Source organism: Phyllobates terribilis, unplaced genomic scaffold, assembly GCF_046119375.1.
Source record: "Phyllobates terribilis strain yellow unplaced genomic scaffold, ASM4611937v1 Scaffold_5__5_contigs__length_657084704, whole genome shotgun sequence".
Lineage (NCBI taxonomy): Eukaryota > Metazoa > Chordata > Amphibia > Anura > Dendrobatidae > Phyllobates > Phyllobates terribilis.
In genome coordinates, this window is record NW_027362765.1 from 485,102,675 (window position 1) to 485,128,842 (window position 26,168).

The following is a 26,168-nucleotide window of genomic DNA, read 5'->3' on the forward strand; positions in this document are numbered from 1 at the left end:
GCGTACCACCCGCGCTCCCCGTGGTGACGGGTATAGGTGACTCTATCACCAGGGTATAGATTCCGGTCAGGATGGCCCTGTTCCAGCTCGGGCTCAACACCCCGCCGGTTCACAAAGATGTCTCTTGAAAAGTTGGGATCTCTGATAAAGCCCCACCCAGCCTTCAGGTCGAACTTGACCACGAGTCCCTCCTCACGGGGGCTGGGGTGGGCTGACTCCACTTGACACGCTTGAGCCTTTTCGGCCTTGTTCCAGGCCTCCAGACTCTCACACCGCGCCCGCCGAGTGCGCCGCTCCTTCTCCAACTGCAGGAGCTCCCGCCTGCAGAATTCCTTCCTCTGCAGGGCTTCGGCCTGGGTCTCCCGCGGGAACCCCATCAGGCCCCCCCCAGTTTTCCCAGCAAAACTCCACTCCTCTGGTGTAGGAAACCGGGGTCGCTGGTGTCGGGAGTAGCAGGTACGGCTGCTGGTCCTCGATCTGGGCGGACCAGTCGGAGGCCGGCGTGCCGTACACCCACTCGGGTGCCGGGGGTGGAGGCTCCGGGAGGGCATCAATTAGAAGGCCCCTGGCTTCGGCGCCCGAGAGTAGAGGTTCCTGGAGGGCACCAGGTGGAAGGCCCTCGAATTCAGCGCCCGGAGGTGGAGGCTCCGGGCTGAGCAGCTGTTCCAGGGAGGGCATGGCGGCATATGGGGGGTGCTGATTAAGGAAGCCCAGGAGCAGGTTGGCGCTTGCAGCGCCCGGGACAGGGGATTCTTTCCTACCTGCTCCTGCGCTGCTCACGGCCTCCTGGGATTCAGCGGGCTCCGCCGGGGCTGGGGTGCCGCTGCTGACTTACGGTGCTGCTTTCCGCCGTGCTGCCATCTTTTCCAACAGCTCGCTCCTCCATCTGGTGACCACTGCCTGCTGAGCCTGTTCCACTTGTCGACACAGCTCCAGGACTTCACTTTGGAGGAACTCCGCGTCCTCCAGGGACAATTTTCTGGCTTCTCCCTCCTGGGTGAGGGGAGTCGCTGGCCACTGCAGCAGGCCAGAGGCGGAGGCTTGGTCCTGGCGTCCGTCCATGCTGGTTGCCGGGTACGGTCTGTCTAGACTGGTTAAGATCACACCATGTCTCCATTCCTTCTCTCCTCCTCCTCTCCTCTTTCGGGGGCGGTCCCATGGCAATCCGCTGTCGGTCACTCCTTGTGACGGCCTCCCTGCCTTGACGGACACATCTATGCGGACAGTCACTGTTGCAAGGGGCAGGGTATGCTTTTGGCGCCATTCTGGTACCCGGCCCATGATGGGAGGTTCCATACTGTTGTCTTTGATCACGCACATAATGGCGCCCGTTCTTCTGGGGCGGGCGCCACATTCAGCATCATCACACAGTTCTTTAGGGACATGTCACCCACCGATAACGGGCTGGTCACGTATCCTGTTCGTCACGCCAGAAGATGATGCACCCCCAGGGCCGTGGGGTACTCGGCAGCCGGGCCTCTAGTTGCCAGGGGATATGACGGTGGCTGGCCCGGTCCGTGGCCCAGGGCAGTCACTCAAAAGGGGAATTATTTAATAGAAATTTTAAGTGTTCGTGACGCCACCTGTGGAAAGCGGCTAAGGGATGGTGTGGCTCTCTACAGGTACAGCTAGCTCCAGGGCAGTGTAGGATTTATAAGGAGTGCTGGGCATTGTAGTGCAGGGAGGGAAAGATGGCGCAGATGAAAGAAGGGATGGAGGCAGTGCGGTGCAGTCATCCGAGTCTTTACTCACAGTTCTTATGACAGTTCCACTGGTGCACTGTACATTTATCGGCCTCCCACGTCGCGCTGCCTTCACCAGGCAGGGGTTCAGCACTTCCTCAGGTAGATCAGGAGTACCTGGCAGAACCCCACTTTCTCGTGTTCCTAACTAGACCGTCTTCTCGCTGGGTCTTTCTCCCTCCTGCCCTGCGCTTCCCACTCTCAATCCCTCTCGGGTGCTCTGAAGTCCCTCCTGTCTCGTCGGAGTTCCCGGACCTGCTTGACCCTCACGGGGATTAGAATGAGGCTTCGGCAACTGGCTATGGAAGCCAGAAGCCTCCGGTTTTCCCAGCTGAGACGTAGAGTAGCATGGCTGGACCAGGGGCCGGTCCCCTTCTTGCGGCCTACGATCCCTCTGTCTTCTGACAGATGCGGGGCGTACGGGTGCCGTCCTGCACTCGCCGTACCCCCTAGGATCCCTTCTTAGAACGGAGCCTACTCCTCTGCTCCCCTCCTGGGCATCTAGGACTGGGCCCTACTTGTGGAGCAGAGCTCCTAAAGAGACTCTGCTCCCTGACTGTTCTCCACTGACTCACTCACTGAGCTGCCACCCTAAGAAGGCTTCCCTTTATATATCTCACTCTATAGTGCTCCCCTAAACTGCTTCTGTGGCGCCCCTGAGGGTTCAGTCGCCACAGGGGTACTGCACCTCAGACCGAGGTGTGGTATCTCCTCTCCGAGGTAAGGGTGGAGCACCTCTCAGGACTCAGCCATCCATCCAACACTACACCTCTCCCACCTGAGGGGGGCTTATATGCACCAGGGGTTTGCCCCAGCCAGCATAAGAGGAGATGGGGGGAACCAAAAGATTGGGGGAACCATGTAGTGGGTGAGTATGGAGGACGCACTTTAGGTTACACCACAAAATTCATATTCAATAAACGGCCATCTTGGGCTTATGGTCTTTGATTGTGATCTTCATCACTGAACGTGGCTTTCTGTGTGAACCTGCAGCTGATTGAGGATACACAGTCCTCGTCCTCTGGCCTTGAGGCGAGGAGCGGGCTAGAGTTAACGGCTGTCTCTACCCGGTCAAGGTCCCTACCTAAGAAGGCCTGGAGGGGAGCAGAGGAGTCAAGCTCCGCAGGCAAAAGGATCCCAGGGGGATGCAGACGGAGCGGTATACGCCACCTGTCCTCACTATTCTGGCCTAGCCAGAGGGACTCCTGCTGCAAAAGGGGTACCGGCCCCCGATATCTGGCTTTGCTACTTCATGTCCTAGTCCGAAAAGCCAAGAGGCTTAGAAGATCCCACCGGGTAACGGACGGAGCGGAGTTGCCACCCGTACCCTTGTTCTGTGTATAGCCAGAGGGAGACCCAGCCTTGTAACACGCACCACATATGGACAGGAGAGGACCTAGTGGAAAGTCTAGGAACACTCTGGTGCAGGGGGTCCTGAGTGATGCACCCGAACTACCCGGTGTGTGCTGAACCCCTTCCTGGTGGCCGCAGCGCGCCGTGAGGAGCAAGGAGAAGCCTTGCCGCTGACACCTAACAACGTGAGTAAAGCTTGGAAGACTGCAACCATTGCCTCCGGTCCCTTATTTCAGCACGACACCACACCGCACCACCCACTACGACCCCCCTGATCCGTCTTCTCTGCCCTGAGGCCCTGCTCCGCCTGTGGGGAGCAGTACCATCTTCTGCTGCCACTACATCCCGCCTCAGAGAACTGCCGCAGCGCTGGTGGCGAATCACCAGGCACCACAGGTGGCGTAGTCATTTAATCCACTCGATTACCACCGTCCCTCCTGGCCCCCTTATTTTTTTACTGTGACGACCCTGGGCACGGACCGGGCCTAGGCCACGACTGCATCCACCGTACACCAGGAGGCCCGGTTCCGAGTACCCCCATCTCTCAGAGTAGGGCCAGCGAGCGGGAGCGAGGCATCACACTTACTCCACCCACACCCACTACTGGTTCCCCCTACCTTTGAGTTCCCCCCACTCCAGCCAGGGTCAGGGCTCAGCAGGAAAACACATTGCATCTTGCCCTTCCAGCCGGCCTAGAGTAGTGTAGTGTTGGATGTAGGTGTTGAGGGTTCCAAGCAGCACTCCCTCCTTACCTGAGAGAAGGAGACACCACACCTCTGGGTGAGGTGCAGTACCTCTGTGGCGACTGAACCCTCAGGGGCGCCACACTTACATTGAGTTGTGACTTCCAGATCGCTCCAGCAAACACCGACTGATGGTAAGTATAAGTCTAAGAATAGGGAACTTAGATTAGTAGAACCACTCCGGTGCTGCAATATAAAAAAAACACAGGAGCGGTGCTTTAAGACAAGACAACATCTTTAATTACTGCATTCAAGTGTAGCACCTCATGCAGTAAACAGCATGCATCCCAAGAGGCTCCAAACTTGCTTCCTATATAAGTAGCTCCTAGCCTCGTCTTATCAGTATGGTGACACAACGTCTCGTGGTCACAGTGTGCCATTCTTTAGCAAGCACTAGACTCTTGTAAGGCTCAGCTAGGTCAGTGTACCTCCCCTGTGACTGTCCCCCGAAAGCCTCCAGTGACAGCTACAAAGCACCCACAGGCTGTGTCACACCCTGGTCCCACCTCCTGTCTAATGGTCTTGAATCATCTTCTTCGGCCTCCAGCATCAGGGGATCTCGTGGTAACAAATGGGAAAGCATACTCGTATATTGCTGTACTTTTTCCCACACCTTCCTCTGTACAAATGTCCATTTAAAGGGACATAAATTGTATGAAAAGGATACATAGACCTTCCTTTTGCAAATATTTGAGGTGTCACATTTTACCCCCCTTTAGGGTGATAAACTCCCAATTCTTAGCAGCAGGGATTCTGTTCCAACCTCTCTTTCCCAATGCCTTGTGTATAACAGTTAATGCATTGTATATTACTTTTCACAGTACAAATAATAATGACGGACAGTAATAAAAATAAATCATTTTGGACAGAATATTTGCATTCTTTTTATGTCTCTGCTTCTATCTCTTGTTTCTGTGTCCTATTCTTTTTAACACCTTTTGAAATGTAATGTTCTCTTAACGTACTGGATAAAACACAGTCTCTCTGCCTATTGTATCCTAGTCACACAACATGTCTTTTTTATCGAATATATTATTTCAAACAATGTATAAATAATATATAATTCACGCTGCAGGCCCTGAGAAAAGGCTTTTGTAAATACAGAAACAGCATAGAAAAGTCCTTGTGTGCCTGTCAAGGGCTTGATAAGTGGCTGCGCTGCTATCAAAAAAGACTCGTGGTGAAACTATTTTTAGAAGAGTTCCAGTTATATAAATTGACTATCGAGGGGGCAGCCAAGTCCTCGGAGCTTTGCATTTGTATACATTTCGGCTGTCTTGTCTTTGCTCTTCTACTCATGATAGAATTTGTATTCATTAGTTAATAGAAGCTAAGAAACAGATTGCAATTACAAAATTGTTAACATCTATTATTCCTAGTTTAATAAGGTTAGTAAAGTTGTTAATGACAGTAGTCTATGTCCAGAAAAGTGAACCCATTTCCATTTTATTTGATCTTTGTAGGTCCAAAATTCTAAATATGGGTCATTTCTTGCATAGGTTCAGATTGTAGCTCTATCTACACACCAAGTTGAATTATACTACCTGCAGACACCACTAGGGGGAGCTCACTAGATAGACCTTAAAGGGAACCTGTCACCAAATTTGTCACATATCAGCTTAAAATATCAACTTATTCAGCGTCTGCGCTTCTTTCCCCAAATCCTTATGCAATGCCCTGACTCCCCTTGTATACCCCTGAAAAACCTTTTTAATTTCTTCTTCTTTGTATTCTAATTGGGTGTGTCTGGTCCGATGGGCATAGCTTCGGACTCTCCACTCCTCCCCCAGGCTGCTGCTCATCGTCCTTGACGTTGATGACGCCTCCTGCGTCATCGTCATCGCCATGAGAAATCTTGAGCAGAAGATTCAGACAGCGTTCGATAAGACATGACTTATACTGAACAACAACGAAAAGGGGAGATCGTGAACCAAGAAAATAAAAGGGCTGTCCTATTGTCACGGGTGTGTCAGGTGTGACAGTATTTCTGGATCCAGCTGTAGAAGATCACTGCACTTGGCTCTGAAGGCACGTTCTTGATCTTTTCATCTCTGTAGTGTAGTGATATCCTTCTCCCTCTAGGACCTAGCAGTGACCTCCACCTTCTGCTGCTAATTGACACACCCTTGCTGGATGTTTAAATACCTTCAGTCTCTCCAGAGAGTCGCTGGTGATAGCAGTATTTTCCTCTGTCCAGGCTTGAAGTACTAGTAGTCGGCTAGTATCTTCTTGGAGCTCCCTTGGAGGATAGTCGGCGTTATCTCTCTGGTGTCTTCTCAAGCTAAGTTTTTCCCTTGTCTGTTTACCTGTTAGCCTTTAGTTGCAGTGGGGGCTGACCAGTGCTCACCCCATCCCCTCCCTATCCAGAGTCTATTGCTAGAGGCAGTCAGGGATTAGGTTTGTTGCTCGGTAATAGGTGCGGAACCTATTTAGATATGTTAGGAGAGTCAGGGTGTTGTCAGATCTGCCTAGGGGTGTCCACTACCCCTTTCCCTAGTGTTTGGGCTTCCTCCCCCTCTTCCCGTCGTTGTGCACTTAGTCCTTCCCTCACCTTGCGTGACACCTATCAAACAACAACAAAATATATAAAAGATGAGAGTGAGATCAGTGTATATAGAAATAAAGTTTTATGTTGGTTGTACATTCTTGCTACCACACTTGAAGTAAGAATTAAAAAAAAACTATTAAGAGAACTGATCAGTATCGATAGTAAGCTTCTCATTCTAAAAGCTGCTATAAGTGACTTTTGTGTCATATTTTATAAAAGTTTTTTCTACATCATGGCGCACTGGGGCCATATATTAAGCACCACCTGAAGTTTGTATGTTCTTCCTATGTTTGTATGCGTTTCCTTTGGCCATTTCAGTTTCCACCCATAATTTAAAATATACTGCAAGATTATTGGCTCGTCTTTAAATGGCTTTAGTGTATATGTGTGTTTGCACATGTGGCTGGGAAAGTTAACTCCTGCCAGAGGCATGGTCCGGTGTTAATGAACACATTCTCTGTAAAGCTCTTTGGAAAATAATGACACTGCATAAATAAAGGATCATAAAAAAATAATCTCACTTTCTGCCATCACAAATAGACAATCTAGCAGGCGACAGAGCAAATTATATCCTCTACTTATGACAGCAGCCTCCTGGAAATGTGATTTAGTAGTGAGATAGTATTCATAATGTGACTGTACAAAAATATATTAAAAAATTATGTCTTGTGAAACTGTCATGAGCCATCATTAAAAGAAAAGAAAACTTACCTGTGTAGATAACAATGCGAAAGTTATATTCTGCTCTGCTATACTCACTTATTGAAATTAACATATTGCCCTTTAAAGGGAACCTGTCACTAGATTGATGCTGCCTGAACCATGGGCAGCATAAATCAGTGCATGTCTACGTGATTGCAGCCAGGCATGTTATACTTTGAAGTGCAGCAGTGATTCATAGAAGACAAAGTTTGAAAAGCCAGAGGGGACTAATGGAGAGTCCTAACCAATCCAGAGCCAATCCAGAAACACTGTGGTGTTTCAAATTATGACATAACTGGTTGCAATTGCGCAGCCAAACTCTGATTAATGCTGCCCGTAGTTTTGACAGCAAGAATCTAGTGACAGATTTCCCTTAAAGCCTCATTTAAATACAGCGCGGGACCAAATAAAATTATATTTTTGAGGTGTACGGGGGGAGTCAGGAGGCAATTTAATAATTTGTGAAATGCATAACAAAAGCAGAAAAAAAGTGGTGGTGTGACGCCCTCCCTGAGCGGTGGGGTTACTCGGAGGCGGGTCAGTGTAGGTGTCGCGGGGATGCAGTCGTGGCCTAGACCCGTTCCATGCCCAGGGCTGTCACATGAAAATAATGGGCTTCTTTTAGGATAAGTGGTTTGTTCAACTACGCCACTTGTGGTTTCTGGTGAAGGCCACCAGCGCTGCAACAGTCCTCTGAGGCTGGTGTTTTGGGCAACTCGGTTGGTACTACTCCCCACAGGCGGAGTAGGCCTCAGGGCAGTGGTTGGAGAGCTGTAAGAAGGTATGGTGGGTGCAGTGCCACGCAGGAATAAACAAGCGGAGGCGGTGAATGAAGTCATCCGGGTCTTTACTCACTTTAGATGAACTTTTAGCCGCAAAGCTTCTCTCTGCTACACACGGCGTACTGCGGCCTCCGGGAAGGGGGTTCAGCACTTCCCAGGTAGATCAGGAGCACCTGTCAAGACCCCGTCAGTGTGTTCCTCTCCTTCTCCTTCTCTTCCAGCTTGTGTTCCTCCCTGGGATCCACTAAGCCGCCGGGCTTTTCCAACAGTGACGTGAAGTACACAGTCAGATATCGGGGGCCGGTCACCCCTTTTGCAGCAGGAATCCCTCTGACTAAGCCAGAGTGAAGGGTACAGGTGGCGACTCCGCTCTGTCCGTATCCCCCTGGGATCCTTTTGCCTGTGGAGCCTATCTCCTCTGCTCCCCTCCAAGGCCTTCTTAGGACAGGACCCTGACCGGGTAGAGACAGTGGTTAACTCAGACCCGCTCCTTGTCTCAAGGCCAGAGTACGAGGACCGTGTATCTTCAGCCAGCTACAGACTCTTGCTGGACCCTGACAGAAGATCACAATCAAAGACCTTGAACTTAAGATGGCCGTAGATTATATATCAATCTATAAGTACTTCCTGTAAGTGTGTCCTCCACCCTCACCCACTACATGGTTCCCTCTATCTTTGGTTCCCCCCCATCTCCTCTATCCCGGACCGGGGCAGCACCCTGGTGCATTTAGGTCCCCTTCAGGACAGGAGTGGTGTAGTGTTGAGTGTGAAGTGGGGTCCTGTGAGATGATCTATCCTTACCTGGAAGAGGAGATACCACACCTCATCTGAGGTGCAGTACCCCTGTGACGACTGAACCCTCAGGGGCGCCACAGTGGCATTTGTTGGGATAGTAAAAATCTGGTGCCAGGTTCCCTTTAAGTGTGCAAAATAAGACTATGCAACTATATGAGCTTACAGTAACTCTAAACTGTTATCGCAGGTCCCAGGGGCATAACTATAAGGTGTGCAATGGGTGTTGTCACATCAGAGCAAAATGTTCTTATTCTTCAAGAATAAGTGTCCTTTTAGGGTCCTTTTAGGAGGCCAAAAAAGCACAAGTTGTTTTACTTATGCATAGTCCATTTATATAGGACACGTCTCCAGACTAAGGTATTTGCATCACACACAGTACAAATAACCGCATGTTAGCACACCCCAAAAGGAATATAAAGCCCATTCAAGACCTTTTGAGTGCCACACACAGTGGCATCCGTCACCTACACACTTTTATGTTAATACAATAAATTGTAATTTCAACATTTTACTTGTGCCTGCTAGTCTGCTAGCAGTTTCTTCAGCAGCATCTCCTTCTCTCTGGAAACGTCTCTGTAATTCAAAATTCAGCTTAGCACACACAGTGCCTGTCAAGCCTTTCCTCACATTCGCTTTTCTTAGCAATAACCTGGAAAAGCTCCTGTCCCTCAAACATAGGCACCAGTCCACTGAATTTGGTTTGCCACACCCTCTTACAGTAAACATAATATTGAACTGTATAGAGCGAGTGATGTAACTGGTAATTTTAAATTATGATCTGTCATGTTATAATTTTGCTTTATGTTTTCCCAAGTTACAGAAAAGTAATGTGAGCACTGGCCCTTCAAGAAACCGGGCACCTTGCATAAAATGCCTAATTAAAGCCCATATACAACCCCTGGCAAAAATTATGGAATCACCGGGCTTGGAGGATGTTCATTCAGTTGTTTAATGTTGTTGAAAAAAAGCAGATCACAGACATGGCACAAAACTAAAGTCATTTCAAATGGCAACTTTATGGCTTTAAGAAACACTAAAAGAAATCAAGATAAAAAATGTGGTACTCTGTAAGGGTAATTTTTTTTCAGACCAGGCAGAGGGAAAAAATTATGGAATCACTCAATTCTGAGGAAAAAAATATGGAATCATGAAAAACAAACACACTAAAAACACTCCAATACATCACTATTATTTTGTTGCACCACCTCTGGCTTTAATAACAGCTTGCAGTCTCTGAGGCATGGACTTAATGAGTGACAAACATAACATTGACCTTATGTGTCTTCTTTCAAGGAATGTTTTCACAGTTTTTGCTCTATGGCAGGATGCATTATCATCTTGAAAAATGGTGTCATCATCCCCAAACATCCTTTCAATTGATGGGATAAGAAAGCTGTCAAAAATATCAATGTAAACTTGGGCATTTATTGAAGATGTAATGTCAGCCATCTCCCCAGTGCCTTTACCTGACATGCAGCCACATATCATCAATGACTGTGGAAATTTGCATGTTCTCTTCATGCAGTCATCTTTATAAATCTCATTGGAACGGCACCAAACAAAAGTTCCAGCATCATCACCTTGCCCAATGCAGATTCAAGATTCATCACTGAATATAACTTTCATCCAGTCATCCACAGTCCACAATTGCTTTTCCTTAGCCCATTGTAACCTTGTTTTTTTCGGTTTAGGTGTTAATGATGGCTTTTGTTTAGCTTTTCTGTATGTAAATCCCATTTCCTTTAGGCGGTTTCTTACAGTTAGGTCACAGACATTGACTCCAGTTTCCTCCCATTCGTTCCTCATTTGTTTTGTTGTGCATTTCCTGTTTTGGAGACATATTGCTCTAAGTTTCCGGTCTTGACGCTTTGATGTCTTCCTTGGTCTACCAGTATGTTTGCCTTTAACAACCTTCCCATGTTGTTTGTATTTGGTCCAGAATTTAGACACAGCTGACTGTGAACAACCAACATCTTTTGCAACATTGCATGATGATTTACCTTCTTTTAAGAGTTTGATAATACTCTCCTTTGTTTCAATTGACATCTCTCGTGTTGGAGCCATGATTCATGTCAGTCCACTTGGTGAAGCTGACTCGCCCCCTGGGCCGTGGGGCACCCGGAACCGGGCTTCTATGTGATGCTGGGGGTAGTAGTGGCAACCCGCCACTAGCAGACTAGCACTAGCGGTGCTGGGGGTAGTAGTGGCAACCCGCCACTAGCAGAAGCCACGGAAAGTCTATTAATGAGACAAATAGACGAAGTAGCAAAAAATAACGAGGTGATTATTATGGGGGACTTCAACTACCCCGATATAGACTGGGAAACCGAAAGCTGTAGATCTCAGAAAGGAAACAGGTTTCTGTCAAATATCAAAGACAATTATTTGTCACAACTTGTGCAGGAACCAACTAGAGGGACGGCCCTTTTAGACTTAATATTAACTAACAGGCCAGACAGAATAACTGAGGTGCAGGTCGGGGGGCACCAGGGAAATAGTGACCACAACATTATACAATTCCACATGTGCTTCAGTAGGGTGCCCAGCAAGGGAGTCACAAAAACACTGAACTTCAGGAGGGCAAAGTTTGATCAGCTAAGAGATGCCCTTCACCTTATAGACTGGGATAGCATCTTCAGTAATAGGAGCACGGATAGAAAATGGGAAATTTTCAAAACAGTCCTACATAGTCACTATAGAAGGTACATACCTTATGGGAATAAAAGGGCTAGGAATAGGAGGAAGCCAATGTGGCTAAATAAGGAAGTCAAGAGGGCAATGAAAAACAAAAAAAGGGCTTTCGGTAAACTTAAACAAGAAGGCAGCGAGGAAGCGCTAATATCTTATAGGGAAAAAAAGCAAAATCTCTAAGAAACAAATAAGAATAGCAAAAGAGGAGACAGAGAGACTAATTGCCAAGGAAAGTAAAACGAATCCCAAACTGTTCTTTAACTATATAAACAGTAAAAGGATTAAAACTGATGGCGTTGGCCCATTGAAAAATAACCTGGGTAAAATCATAGAGGGCGATGAGGGTAAAGCAAACCTACTCAATAGCTTCTTCTCCACTGTTTTCACAAAAGAAAACAATTTATCGGAGGAAATGCAGAGTGATAAAGTAAACCCTCCGCTAAATATCACCCACCTAACCCAGGAGGAAGTTCAGAAACGCCTAAATAATATCAAAATAGACAAGTCACCAGGCCCAGATGACATACACCCCCGGGTACTAAAAGAATTAAGTAATGTGATAGACAGGCCGCTGTATCTTATATTCAAGCACTCTTTATGGACAGGGACTGTCCCACTAGACTGGCGCCAAGCAAATGTGGTACCAATATTCAAAAAGGGGTCTAAAAGTGACCATGGGAACTATAGACCAGTCAGCTTAACATCTGTTGTGGGTAAATTGTTTGAAGGATTTCTTAGAGATGCTATTGTAGAATATCTTAATGATAATAACTGTCTAACTCAATATCAACATGGATTCATGAGGGATCGCTCCTGCCAAACAAACCTGATGGCCTTCTACGAGGAGGTGAGCTCACAGCTGGACCGGGGAGAGTCAGTGGATGTTGTATACCTTGACTTCTCCAAAGCGTTTGATACTGTGCCACACAAAAGGTTGGTATATAAAATGAGAATGCTTGGTCTGGGGGATAATGTGTGCAAGTGGGTAAATAGCTGGCTGAGTGATAGAAAGCAGAGGGTGGTTATCAATGGAGTAAGCTCAGGGTGTGTCAGGGTTACTAGCGGGGTGCCTCAAGGGTCTGTCTTGGGCCCTATATTATTTAATATATTTATTAATGATCTAGTGGAAGGGTTGCATAGTAAAATAGTAATATTTGCAGATGATACTAAACTTTGTAAAGTAGTTAATACAGATGAGGATAGGGCACAGCTACAGGAGGATTTAGATAAATTGGGGAGTTGGGCCAAAAAATGGCAAATGGGGTTCAATGCCGATAAATGTAAGGTCATGCACATGGGAAAGAAAAACAGCAGTCACCCATACATATTAAATGGGAAACCGTTGGGGAAATCTGACATGGAGAAGGACCTGGGCGTCTTGGTTAATAACCAATTAAATTGGAGTACCCAGTGTCAGGCAGCAGCTGCGAAGGCAAATAGAGTCATGGCATGCATCAGAAGAGGAATAGGGGCATATGATGAGAACATTGTTCTTCCTCTGTATAAAGCGCTGGTAAGGCCGCACTTAGAATACTGTGCACAGTTCTGGGCTCCGGTGCTCAGGAAAGACATATTGGAGCTAGAGAGGGTACAAAGGAGGGCGACTAAGGTAATAAAGGGAATGGAGGGACTAGAATACCCCAGAGAGGTTGTCAAAATTAGGCCTATTTACGTTGGAAAAGAGAAGGCTTAGGGGAGACCTCATAAACATGTATAAATACATCAGGGGGCAGTACAGAGATCTCTCCCATGACCTGTTTATACCAAGGATGGTGACAAAGACGAGGGGGCACACTATGCGTCTGGAGGAAAGGAGGTTCCTGCACCAGCATAGAAGGGGATTCTTTACGGTCAGAGCCGTGAGACTCTGGAACTCTCTGGGAGAGGAAGTGGTGATGTCCAACTCACTTAATGAGTTCAAGAGAGGCCTGGACGCCTTTCTTGAGAACAATAAAATTACATCTTATGCTTAGTTAATTAATCCAGGGATTTAATCTGACTGCCAGATTGGTGTCGGGAAGTGAATTTTTCCTCAATGATGTAAATTGGCCTATACCGCATGGTATAGGAATAGCGGAATAGCTGCAGTGCACAAGAAATAGGCTGAACTGGATGGACGCTTGTCTTTTTTCGGCCTTATAAACTATGTAACTATGTAACCCGATCCCGTGGCTCAGGATGGTCAGACCAAATTGTGGCAGTCTGTTTATCAGTGTTTTGAATGTCCGACTACGCCACCCGTGGGTTGCGGTCAGGGATGACCACCGCTGCAAGGCAGACCGCTGAGGCTGATGTTGGTGTGCAGCACAGGGATAGGATAACTCCCCACGGGAAGAGTGTAGCCTCAGGGCAGCGTATGTGAATGCTGGGGGTGATAGTGCAGGCCGCAATAATAAGAGTTCAGAATCCGCTTCAAACAGTCCACGGTCTTTATTGTAGGTATTACTAATGACCCGACAGGAGTACCGGGTAGGAATGGGCCTGAGTGTCTGAGAGCATTCGGGCGAGCCCCACTGGTCAGGGTGAGTGTGAAGGCCTACCGTTCTCTCTCTGCCCTTGCTGACTATCCCCCTTTTCATGGTGTAATAGCCCACGTCCCTGAGCTGGCCGTGTACTACGCCTGTATGGCTTGCGACTCGGGCCTTAGGTACCTTTTGCTTTTCCGTGCTGTACCGGTCCCTCTGTGTGGCGGAGCCTCCAGGCTTCTTAGGCCGAAGGACCTGAAATCCCTCGCGGGTTGGTTCTCTGCTGCCGGGCTTGCAACCCTGACAGCCTCGGACCCCAATGTCCGGTAGTGTAGTTCTCTCAGCCAGGACCGGCTCTCGTCGCCTCTGTCCCTGGCTCGCAGCTTCTCCTCTGCCTCACGGATTCCTTGGCTACAGCTGAACTGTCCCTCCTTCTCTGGGACTAGTCTCAGTCCTGAGCTAGGTCGTCCAGTTCTCTCTATCCCTGCCCTCAGTTCCAGCTTTTATAGGGGCTGCCAGCTCCCGCTACTGGCCTGGGACAGGAGGTGCTGTATGCTAATTGTCCCTGACCAGGGAACCTCCCTCCTGCTCTCAGACACAGCCTTTAATATTTGTGGCATCCAGGCCTGGGGTGACACATTCCCCCCTAGTAAAATTTAGTACTCTGGGACTAACAGGAAACACAAATACAGGATAAAAACAATAACATAACATATATACAAGTGCATTTTGTCCATAAGGTCACGGCGCTTCTGTGACCGGGTGTCCATATCACCCAACTAGGTGTAGTTTTCCACAATGTGGGGACCTGTCCCTATAAACCCCAAGTTCCTGGCCTTGGGCGTGGCGGCAAGGTAAAAGCTGGACAGGTTTTTCTTCCGTGGTCATCTTCGAAAGAGGGCACCAGGTGCAACTATCTACATGGTAGTTCCGGTTATTCACTGTCCATAACCTGTCAGTCCATTGTATCTAGGGAAACTGGAAAAACATTATTAATAACCAGGGTACAAACAAAAAACATTAAATATATACACTGTGCATTTAGATCTTCCAGCAAGCTGGTATTTGACCCCTAGTGCTCCGGGTTGACCTCCGTAACCCACTGTCTGGTGGTGGTCTACCCTGGCTTTCCCCACTATCATTTAGGGTACAGCTACTAGCTGGGTTTACAGGCAGGGCAGGCAGCTGTCTGCGGGTTCTTTGGCTTACCGCAGGCATAGCAGGCTCACTGTCAGCAGAGGGTTGACTCTCCTGGGCTGCTGGCAAGGGTTCTTCTGCCTCCGGGGCTGCTTGTTCCTCTTGTTCTTCCTGCTCTCCTGTAGGCTCTTGCTGGGTAGGTTGAAGGAAGTGTAGGACGGGTAGCACTATGGCATCGTTTATTCGCGTCCAGGTCTGGGGGAACTCTCCGAGAACGGTGCTGACCATTTCTTCCTTGTCCTCTGTGGGTTCAAGGTCATCTTGATCTTCTCCTGCACTCTGTAGTTGCTCGGGGCATCGTTTTAGGTGGTCTCTGGAGATGGTGCTAGTGGTTTCTCCTCCATCCTTGGTAATCACACATACCTTCTGGTTGTTGTGGTCGGACTGCAGTACTGTGTACGGGTCTCTCTCCAACTGGTCGTCCAGCTTGTGAAGCCTTCTCTTCCGCTTCAGGACCTGCTCTCCCGGTTCCAGGGGACCAGCAGGGGCGTGTTGGTTGAAGAGCCTCTCCTGCTTTTCTCTCGCTTGAGCCAGACTCCTCTCCACACTCTCCTGTACCTTCTTGTACTGTAGCCGCCGTTCCGTATCCCATTCCGCGTCTGGGGAGGTGTCCTCGGGTGTCAGGACTCCCATCTCCAGGTCTATCGGCAGCTTACCTGGTCTTGCGCGCATCAGGTAAGCCGGGGTGCAATTTGTAGCATTCACCGGGATATGGTTGCACAAGTCAATCAGGTCTGGCAGCTTCTCCGGCCACAGGCTGCGTTCTTCCAGGGGCAACGTCTTGAGATCAATGACGATATTGTTCATTTTCTCACACAGCCCGTTGGTTTGTGGGTGGTAAGGCATTGTCCGAATCTTCCTACAGCCGTAGAGGTTGCAGAACTCCTGGAACACTTCAGCCTCAAACGCTGGACCTTGATCTGTCAAGACCTGTTCCGGATACCTGTGTGGACGGCAGAAGTGTTGCTGGAAGGCTCTGGCCGCTGTTTGGGCTGTCAGGTTTTTAATAGGAACCACCACCAGGAACCGGGAGTAATGGTCCACAATCGTGAGGGCATAGATGTAGCCGGACCGGCTTGGAGCCAACTTCACATGGTCCAGAGCTACTAGCTCAAGAGGCTGCCTGGTGACGATGGGCCTCAAGGGTGTCTTCTGGCTGGTACGGTCCTTCCTTCTGAGGTGGCATGGGCCGCAGTCCCTGCTCCACTTCTCTATGGCCCCTCTCATACCGACCCAGTAGAACTACTCTCTCAGTAGGAACTCCAGTTTCTTCCACCCGAAGTGTCCCGCTCTGTCATGGTAGGCCTCCAGGACCATTGCTGCATCTCGCCTTGGGACCACTACCTGCCAGGTCAGCTCGTGCGTCCGGTGGTTGACAAGCCTTCTGCACAGCTTACCCTCGTAGAGGAATAGCCTGCTTTTCTCCTTCCATAACTGCTTGGCTTCCTCTGGAGCATCCGGGCCATGGCTAGCGTCTGCCTGGGTTAACAGGTCTTTCACCAGGCGAACTGCAGGGTCACTATCTTGCGTTTCAGCCCAGCCGTGGTGGGGTAAGGGGTTGAACATGACGGTGGTTAGGTCTTTGTCTCTTACCCGGTGAGAATACTGAATGGCCCCATACCGGTGGAACGCAGGGAACTCTACTTCCTCCAGCTCTTCCGAGTCTTATTCTCCTTCAGGTAGGTGGGGCATTCTTGATAGAGCGTCTGCATTGGCATTGGTTCTGCCTGCCCGGTATTTGGGAAGTCATAATTTGATAGCCGGGCCATCCACCGCTGTTCTAGGGCACCAAGTCTTGCATTGTCCAGGTGTGTCAACGGGTTGGTGTCCATGTACACGGTGAACTTTGCGGAGGCCAGGTAATGTTTAAACCGTTCTGTGATGGCCCACACCACTGCCAAGAATTCTAGCTTGAAGGAGCTGTAATTCTCCGGGTTCCTTTCAGTGGGCCTCAGCTTCCGGCTGGCGTACGCAATCACCCTTTCTCTGCCCTGTTGGTTTTGGGACAGTACGGCTCCTAGCCCCACATTACTGGCGTCTGTGTGGAGGATAAAAGGCTGGCCATAATCGGAGTAGGCCAGGATCTCATCCCCCGTGAGGGCCATCTTCAACTGGCGGAAGGACTCCTCTTCCGGCTTGTCCCACTTGAAGGGTGGCTTTTGACTTCTGGACTTAGACTGACCTATCAGGAGGTCCTGCATTGGAGCTGCCATCTTAGTGAACCTGGGGATGAACCTTCGGTAGTAGCCTACCAACCCGAGGAATTGTCTCACTTCTTTGATGTTAGAGGGGTTTGGCCAGCTTTTGATGGCTGTAACCTTGTCGGGGTCGGGGGCTACTCCCTCAGCACTCACCACGTGTCCTAGGTACTGTACCTTCAGTTTTAACAGGTGACACTTTGAGGGCTTCACTTTCAGGCCATAGCCTGCCAGGGCTTCGAACACCTCGGCCAGGTGCTTTAGATGGTCCTCGTAAGTCTTCGAATAGACAATCACGTCGTCCAGGTAAAGTAGGACCGTCTTGAAGTTTTGGTGCCCTAGACAGCATTCCATCAGCCTCTGGAAGGTCCCGGGTGCATTGCAGAGCCCGAATGGCATACAGTTGAATTCACTCAATCCCATTGGGGTGGTGAAGGCGGTCTTCTCCTTGTCAGCCTCTGCCACAGGAACCTGCCAGTACCACTAGTAAGATCCAAAGTAGAGAAGAAGTTAGCTGATTTTAGTGCGGCTAAAGACTCCTCTATCCTAGGTAACGGGTACTCGTCTTTATGGGTGATACGATTGATTTGTCTATAGTCCACGCACATTCTCATGGTACCGTCTTTCTTTTTTACCAGAACCAAGGGGGCTGCCCAGGGGCTACATCTGTCTCTAATGACCCCGGCTTCTTTCATTTCTCTCAGCATGCCCTTTGCGTTCTGATAGTGTGCAGGGGGTACAGGTCTGTATCTCTCTTTTATTGGTGGGTGGCTCCCCGTGGGGATGTCGTGTTCTACCCCTTTCACCCTGCCAAAGTCTAGCGGGTGCTTACTAAAGATTCTCTCGCACTCCTGAGCCACCCGGTAGACTCCTTGTTTTTGGTGCAAGGGAGTGGAGTCAGCACCCACGTGGAGTTTCTGGCACCAGTCCTCCTTATGTTTCTGGGAGCCATTATCCTCCACCGGGGGAGATGGAGGCAAGGGTTCCATGACCCTGAGAGCATTGTGTTCGACGGCAAACAATTTGGCTAGTGTAGCGTACCGGGGCAAGTGTACTTCCCTTTCCCCGATGTTTAAGATCCGGACGGGCACCCTTCCATGGCGGACATCAACCACCCCCCGGGCTGTCAAAATCGTGGGCCTGCTGTCTGAGTACACGGGTTCTACCTTGGCTTGGTAATCTCTCCCTCTTAACCCGATTGCAGTCCGACACCAGATCATCATTTCACTTTTGGGAGGCATGGCAATGGGGAACGGGTCGCTCATCCTCACGCTACCGATCTCACCACCAGACAGTTCAACCTGTTGCCGTCTCATCAGGGCTCTTATCTCCTTCTGGAGGACCCTCCCTTGGCTGGAGCTCGCATTCATCGCCACCTGCTGCCAAATTACAATCACTTCTGAAAGACAATTTTCAATCACGTTAGTACCCAAGGTTATTTTAGGGTGACTTTCTCGACGGTCAATGTCCACAATGATCACTCCCTGTGCCGGCAGTTCAACTTTACCAATCTTAATGGTCATCTCTCTGAACCCAACTGTGGCACGGGCTGGCCATTGCTGGCGATGATGCTCAAGTCACTGTCTGGATAGCGGGTCATGTCAGTGTCACTCCAGTACTGCTTGAAAAGTACATAGGGAATGGTAGTCACTTGGGACCCGGTGTCCAGCAGTGCACTCATGGGGATACCGTCCAGCACTACGGGTAAAACCGGGCGTCCCCCTACGTACTTATCATGCCAATTAGATGGGCCTGGTGACCTTATGCCTGGGGGTTGGCCCTCTGCCCCAGGTCGGACCCATTTAAAGTACAGTACCTGGCTACGTGTCCCGGCTGGCTGCAATGGCGGCAAATCGGCTGTCCATCCTCAGTGTAACGATCGGCGGGCCTCCCTCTGAACGGCGGGATCCTCCTTCATCGACGCCACGGGACATCCTCTGGACTGGAAGCCAGCTTGATTGGTCCTGACGGGTCCATCTGTAACGACTGTACGGTCCTGGTCAATGCAGCAACACTCTTTGTTAGTTCCTGGACCTGATGGTGCAGGTTTGCAGGCAGGGATGGGTTTAGGGCCTGCGCATCAGCCCCCACAAGGTCTGCAGGGTCGGACGCTGCCTCCTGGTGGTAAGTGATGGCAGAGCGCCGGGAAACTACAGCGCCACCTGGTGCGGGTTCTCAGAGCACCCGGATGGCCCTATCTTTGAACTGTGCAAAAGTCAAATCGGGGTTCTGTAGGGCCATGAGGCGCAGCTGAGTTCTGTGGGTGCTGGACAGCAGACCTTCTATGAACTGATCAGTCAACAGTTTATCGGTATCCTGCATGCTGCCATGGTCAGCTTGTTTGATTGCTCCCAGAACTTCTTGCAGGTTCAAGGAATAGTCTCTGATACTATCTTGGGCTCGCTGCTTACAGCCATAGAACTGCATTTTGATCTCTGCTGAGGTACGGGTTTCAAAGGTATCCCGCAGCTGGGTCAGAATGTCCTTTACAGTCCTTTTCTCCTCATCTGACCATGATTTCACTTCCCGCTGGGCTGCACCGCTGAGCTGCCCCGTCAGAATGCTTACTTTCTGTTCTTCTGTCAGGGGATAAACTTTAAATAAACTGTGCAGTTTTTCCTTAAAGTCAGTTAATGTATGGGATTCCCCTGAGTATTGGGGCAGCCAGGCCGCTCCGGGGATGTAGGGCATGGAGAACGGCATCACCGCTGCTGCAGCCATGCTGGTGGTAGAAGGTCCCTCCGCGTCCGCATCTTCCTCCCCACTAGTTAACCGTGGCCTACCTTCCGGCGATCCTCTTCTGTAGGCCGCGGCTCCGCTCGCGATGCTCTGGGCGAGGACCTTGCGTCGCTCGTTGATGACGTCGGCGTCCGCTGGATCTCCTTCCAGGACCTTGCGCAGCGTCTCAGTGTAGGGCGGGGCTTCAGGTCTCGCGCGGTTTTGACGTCCACGCCCCTCTTCTTCCCGCGCAGCGTCCCGAAGATGGCGCCCGATGGCGGGAAACGGCCCCGAATGGCGGGAAACTTCACTCAGGTAAGTATAAAGTCTTTTTCAGGCACGCAATACCCGTTTGTGGCGGGTTGGTCACAATCCTACCGTCTACGCCAAAGCTGACTCGCCCCCTGGGCCGTGGGGCACCCGGAACCAGGCTTCTATGCGATGCTGGGAGTAGTAGTGGCAACCCGATCCCGTGGCTCAGGGTGGTCAGACCAAATTGTGGCAGTCTGTTTATCAGTGTTTTGAATGTCCGACTACGCCACCCGTGGGTTGCGGTCAGGGATGACCGCCGCTGCAAGGCAGACCGCTGAGGCTGATGTTGGTGTGCAGCACAGGGATAGGATAACTCCCCACGGGAAGAGTGTAGCCTCTAGGCAGCGTATGTGAATGCTGGGGGTGATAGTGCAGGCCGCAATAATAAGAGTTCAGAATCCGCTTCAAACAGTCCAGGGTCTTTATTGTAGGTATTACTAATGACCCGACAGGAGTACCGGGTAGGAATGGGCCTGAGTGTCTGAGAGCATTCGGGCGATCCCCACTGGTCAGGGTGAGTGTGAAGGCCTACCGTTCTCTCTCTGCCCTTGCTGACTATCCCCCCTTTCGTGGTGTAATAGCTGACGTCCCTGAGCTGGCCGTGTACTTCGCCTGTATGGCTTGCGACTCGGGCCTTAGGTACCTTTTGCTTCTCCGTGCTGTACTGGTCCCTCTGTGTGGCGGAGCCTCCAGGCTTCTTAGGCCAAAGGACCTGAAATCCCTCGCGGGTTGGTTCTCTGCTGCCGGGCTTGCAACCCTGACAGCCTCGGACCCCAATGTCCGATAGTGTAGTTCTCTCAGCCAGGACCGGCTCTCGTCGCCTCTGTCCCTGGCTCGCAGCTTCTCCTCTGCCTCATGGACTCCTTGGCTACAGCTGAACTGTCCCTCCTTCTCTGGGACTAGTCTCAGTCCTGAGCTAGGTCGTCCAGTTCTCTCTAACCCTGCCCTCAGTTCCAGCTTTTATAGGGGCAGCCAGCTCCCCCTACTGGCCTGGGACAGGAGGTGCTGTATGCTAATTGTCCCTGACTAGGGAACCTACCTCCTGCTCTCAGACACAGCCTTTAATAATTGTGGCATCCAGGCCTGGGGTGACACACAACAGCTCTCCAAGGAGTGATCACTCATTTTTAGGTGCAGACTAACGAGCAGATCTAATTTGATGCAGGTGTTAGTTTTGGAAATGAAAATTTACTGGGCGATTCCATAATTTTTTCCTCAGAATTGAGTGGTTCCATAATTTTTTCCCTCTGCTTGGTCTGAAAAAAATTACCCTTACTGAGTACCACATTTTTTATCTTGATTTCTTTTAGTGTTTCTTAAAGCCATAAAGTTGCCATTTGAAATGACTTTAGTTTTGTGCCATGTTTCTGATCTGCTTTTTTTCAACAACATTAAACAACTGAATGAACATAGTCCGAGCCCGGTGATTCCATAATTTTTGCCAGATGTTGTAGTGAGCTAAGCAAACTGAAACTTAAGAATTATAGGCTGTGTTATAGTGCTTATGCACGTGACATGTAAACATATGTGATGCTGACACCGTACTTTAAACTACATGGTTAAGTGGTGGGTGCTCATATTGATGAGGGTGCAGGTCACAAGTCACATATTGGAGCAGTTGTGAAAACTTCATTTGAAAAATGATAGAGAACAATGGTGTGTTTTGTAAGCATGTTTCATGTGAATTTGGAACATATGCATGCTAAAAATGGAGAATATATAAATATCAAGGTAATTGTACCAAAATTGTAGCATAATTTGCACCAATAAACTGTCTTTCATGAATTCCACCATATTTCTATATGTGTTAGACAATTTCTGTGACTTCTGAAAAGATTGGTATGGCCTTTTAAGAAAGAGTCATGGTCTAAAGTGCCATACCATGCATTAAAAAATGCATCAAAATTTTGGGACAAATTTTTCGCACTAACAAATCCAAGTAATAAGTGGTGTAAACTTAGACTAGACAGTCTTAAAATTAGATTTATCAAACAGTGTGAATCACTTAGATAAATGTGGCACATTTTAAGAAGTTTGTCTGGTCTAAATTTGTGCTACGAATTAGACAGTGTTAATAAATATGCCCCAGTGTGAACATAAAGATTTACAGATTTTTCCGGGACTTCACGATGTCTCCTCTTTTTCTGGGATCCTCTTGACTTTTGTGAGAGCTGGCAAATATGCGTAAAGCCCATTTATAAAGATGCAAGAATGCTATACAATCCTACACTGTAGTGCTCAAAGTAGGTCACTTGCCCACTGTTCTGCCCACTATTCGGTAGAAGGAACTTTCCTTATAAAGGCTTAGAATTTATAGATGTATTTGTCTGATTCATGATTTATGACTTTTCAAAAAGTTTGGAAATTTGGCGCAAATATATAGTTCCTCCCTCCCCCTGGAATAATTTTATGCACACCATACATTTTTTAGCAATTTTTTCAACATATTACAAAATGTGCAACCACTTTCTCTAAAACAGAGGTGCACAACATTTTTTGGTCCAAGGGCAGCATTGCCATACTGAGCCAATCCCAAGGGCTGCAAAAAATGTAAAGGGGTACTTACATGAATACATCACCAGAACCCCCATCAGTACATTAGTACATCACCGTAACCAAGTTTTCAGTGCGGTGGATGCCGGGTGTGACGCGCGGAGTAACCCCGCCCACAACCCAGCATCCACCGTGGAACGCAGAAGTAAGTCACCCCCATCTGCAGCCGGAACTTTATGTGACATCAGCGGATGTCACAGCCAGCTGCAGCCGGGGGTCACATGATGCCTGTGAGCGGCCAGTGATAGCGCCGCTCACAGGCAGTAACTGCAGCACAAGGTATTTACAAAAACCCTTATGGGCCCCGGGGCAATACATTGAGGGGATAATAAAAAGTACCGGACAACCCCTTTAACATGAAGTACATTTTGGATTCTTTACATGTGTACAAGATCAGAACCACCGTCAGTACATGAATACAGTGCCAGAACCACCATCAGTACATTAATTCAGTGCCAGAACCATCGTCAGTACATGATTGCAGCATCAGAACCACTGTCAGTACCTGAATGAAGTGCCAGAACCACTGTCAGCACCTAAATGCAGCCTCAGAACAACTATCAGTACCAGAAAGCAGCGTCAGAACCACCATCAGCACTGAATGAAGTGTCAGAATCTCTTTCAGGACATGAATTAATAACCAAGCTTAGTACATCAATCAATTCGAATGTCAGGTCTGCCCCATGTACAATTGTATTACATGAACCTACAGCTCCTAGTATGTCTTTAACAATGATAAGGAGATACTGGGAGTTATTAACAGTCATCATCAGACCACAGTACTGATGAGTCATAATGTAGCACAGGTGCCATAATGAAATTTCATGCACAGAGCTAATCTCTGCAGACTTCCCTTGTCTTCATCTTCGCTGCTGCAGCCATGCTGGTGGTAGAAGGTCCCTCCGCGTCCGCATCTTCCTCCCCCCTAGTTAACCGTGGCCTACCTTCCGGCGATCCTCTTCTGTAGGCCGCGGCTCCGCTCGCGATGCTCTGGGCGAGGACCTTGCGTCGCTCGTTGATGACGTCGGCGTCCGCTGGATCTCCTTCCAGGACCTTGCGCAGCGTCTCAGTGTAGGGCGGGGCTTCAGGTCTCGCGCGGTTTTGACGTCCACGCCCCTCTTCTTCCCGCGCAGCGTCCCGAAGATGGCGCCCGATGGCGGGAAACGGCCCCGAATGGCGGGAAACTTCACTCAGGTAAGTATAAAGTCTTTTTCAGGCACGCAATACCCGTTTGTGGCGGGTTGGTCACAATCCTACCGTCTACGCCAAAGCTGACTCGCCCCCTGGGCCGTGGGGCACCCGGAACCAGGCTTCTATGCGATGCTGGGAGTAGTAGTGGCAACCCGATCCCGTGGCTCAGGGTGGTCAGACCAAATTGTGGCAGTCTGTTTATCAGTGTTTTGAATGTCCGACTACGCCACCCGTGGGTTGCGGTCAGGGATGACCGCCGCTGCAAGGCAGACCGCTGAGGCTGATGTTGGTGTGCAGCACAGGGATAGGATAACTCCCCACGGGAAGAGTGTAGCCTCTAGGCAGCGTATGTGAATGCTGGGGGTGATAGTGCAGGCCGCAATAATAAGAGTTCAGAATCCGCTTCAAACAGTCCAGGGTCTTTATTGTAGGTATTACTAATGACCCGACAGGAGTACCGAGTAGGAATGGGCCTGAGTGTCTGAGAGCATTCGGGCGATCCCCACTGGTCAGGGTGAGTGTGAAGGCCTACCGTTCTCTCTCTGCCCTTGCTGACTATCCCCCTTTTCGTGGTGTAATAGCTGACGTCCCTGAGCTGGCCGTGTACTTCGCCTGTATGGCTTGCGACTCGGGCCTTAGGTACCTTTTGCTTCTCCGTGCTGTACTGGTCCCTCTGTGTGGCGGAGCCTCCAGGCTTCTTAGGCCAAAGGACCTGAAATCCCTCGCGGGTTGGTTCTCTGCTGCCGGGCTTGCAACCCTGACAGCCTCGGACCCCAATGTCCGATAGTGTAGTTCTCTCAGCCAGGACCGGCTCTCGTCGCCTCTGTCCCTGGCTCGCAGCTTCTCCTCTGCCTCATGGACTCCTTGGCTACAGCTGAACTGTCCCTCCTTCTCTGGGACTAGTCTCAGTCCTGAGCTAGGTCGTCCAGTTCTCTCTAACCCTGCCCTCAGTTCCAGCTTTTATAGGGGCAGCCAGCTCCCCCTACTGGCCTGGGACAGGAGGTGCTGTATGCTAATTGTCCCTGACTAGGGAACCTACCTCCTGCTCTCAGACACAGCCTTTAATAATTGTGGCATCCAGGCCTGGGGTGACACACAACAGCTCTCCAAGGAGTGATCACTCATTTTTAGGTGCAGACTAACGAGCAGATCTAATTTGATGCAGGTGTTAGTTTTGGAAATGAAAATTTACTGGGCGATTCCATAATTTTTTCCTCAGAATTGAGTGATTCCATAATTTTTTCCCTCTGCTTGGTCTGAAAAAAATTACCCTTACTGAGTACCACATTTTTTATCTTGATTTCTTTTAGTGTTTCTTAAAGCCATAAAGTTGCCATTTGAAATGACTTTAGTTTTGTGCCATGTTTCTGATCTGCTTTTTTTCAACAACATTAAACAACTGAATGAACATAGTCCGAGCCCGGTGATTCCATAATTTTTGCCAGATGTTGTAGTGAGCTAAGCAAACTGAAACTTAAGAATTATAGGCTGTGTTATAGTGCTTATGCACGTGACATGTAAACATATGTGATGCTGACACCGTACTTTAAACTACATGGTTAAGTGGTGGGTGCTCATATTGATGAGGGTGCAGGTCACAAGTCACATATTGGAGCAGTTGTGCAAACTTCATTTGAAAAATGATAGAGAACAATGGTGTGTTTTGTAAGCATGTTTCATGTGAATTTGGAACATATGCATGCTAAAAATGGAGAATATATAAATATCAAGGTAATTGTACCAAAATTGTAGCATAATTTGCACCAATAAACTGTCTTTCATGAATTCCACCATATTTCTATATGTGTTAGACAATTTCTGTGACTTCTGAAAAGATTGGTATGGCCTTTTAAGAAAGAGTCATGGTCTAAAGTGCCATACCATGCATTAAAAAATGCATCAAAATTTTGGGACAAATTTTTCGCACTAACAAATCCAAGTAATAAGTGGTGTAAACTTAGACTAGACAGTCTTAAAATTAGATTTATCAAACAGTGTGAATCACTTAGATAAATGTGGCACATTTTAAGAAGTTTGTCTGGTCTAAATTTGTGCTACGAATTAGACAGTGTTAATAAATATGCCCCAGTGTGAACATAAAGATTTACAGATTTTTCCGGGACTTCACGATGTCTCCTCTTTTTCTGGGATCCTCTTGACTTTTGTGAGAGCTGGCAA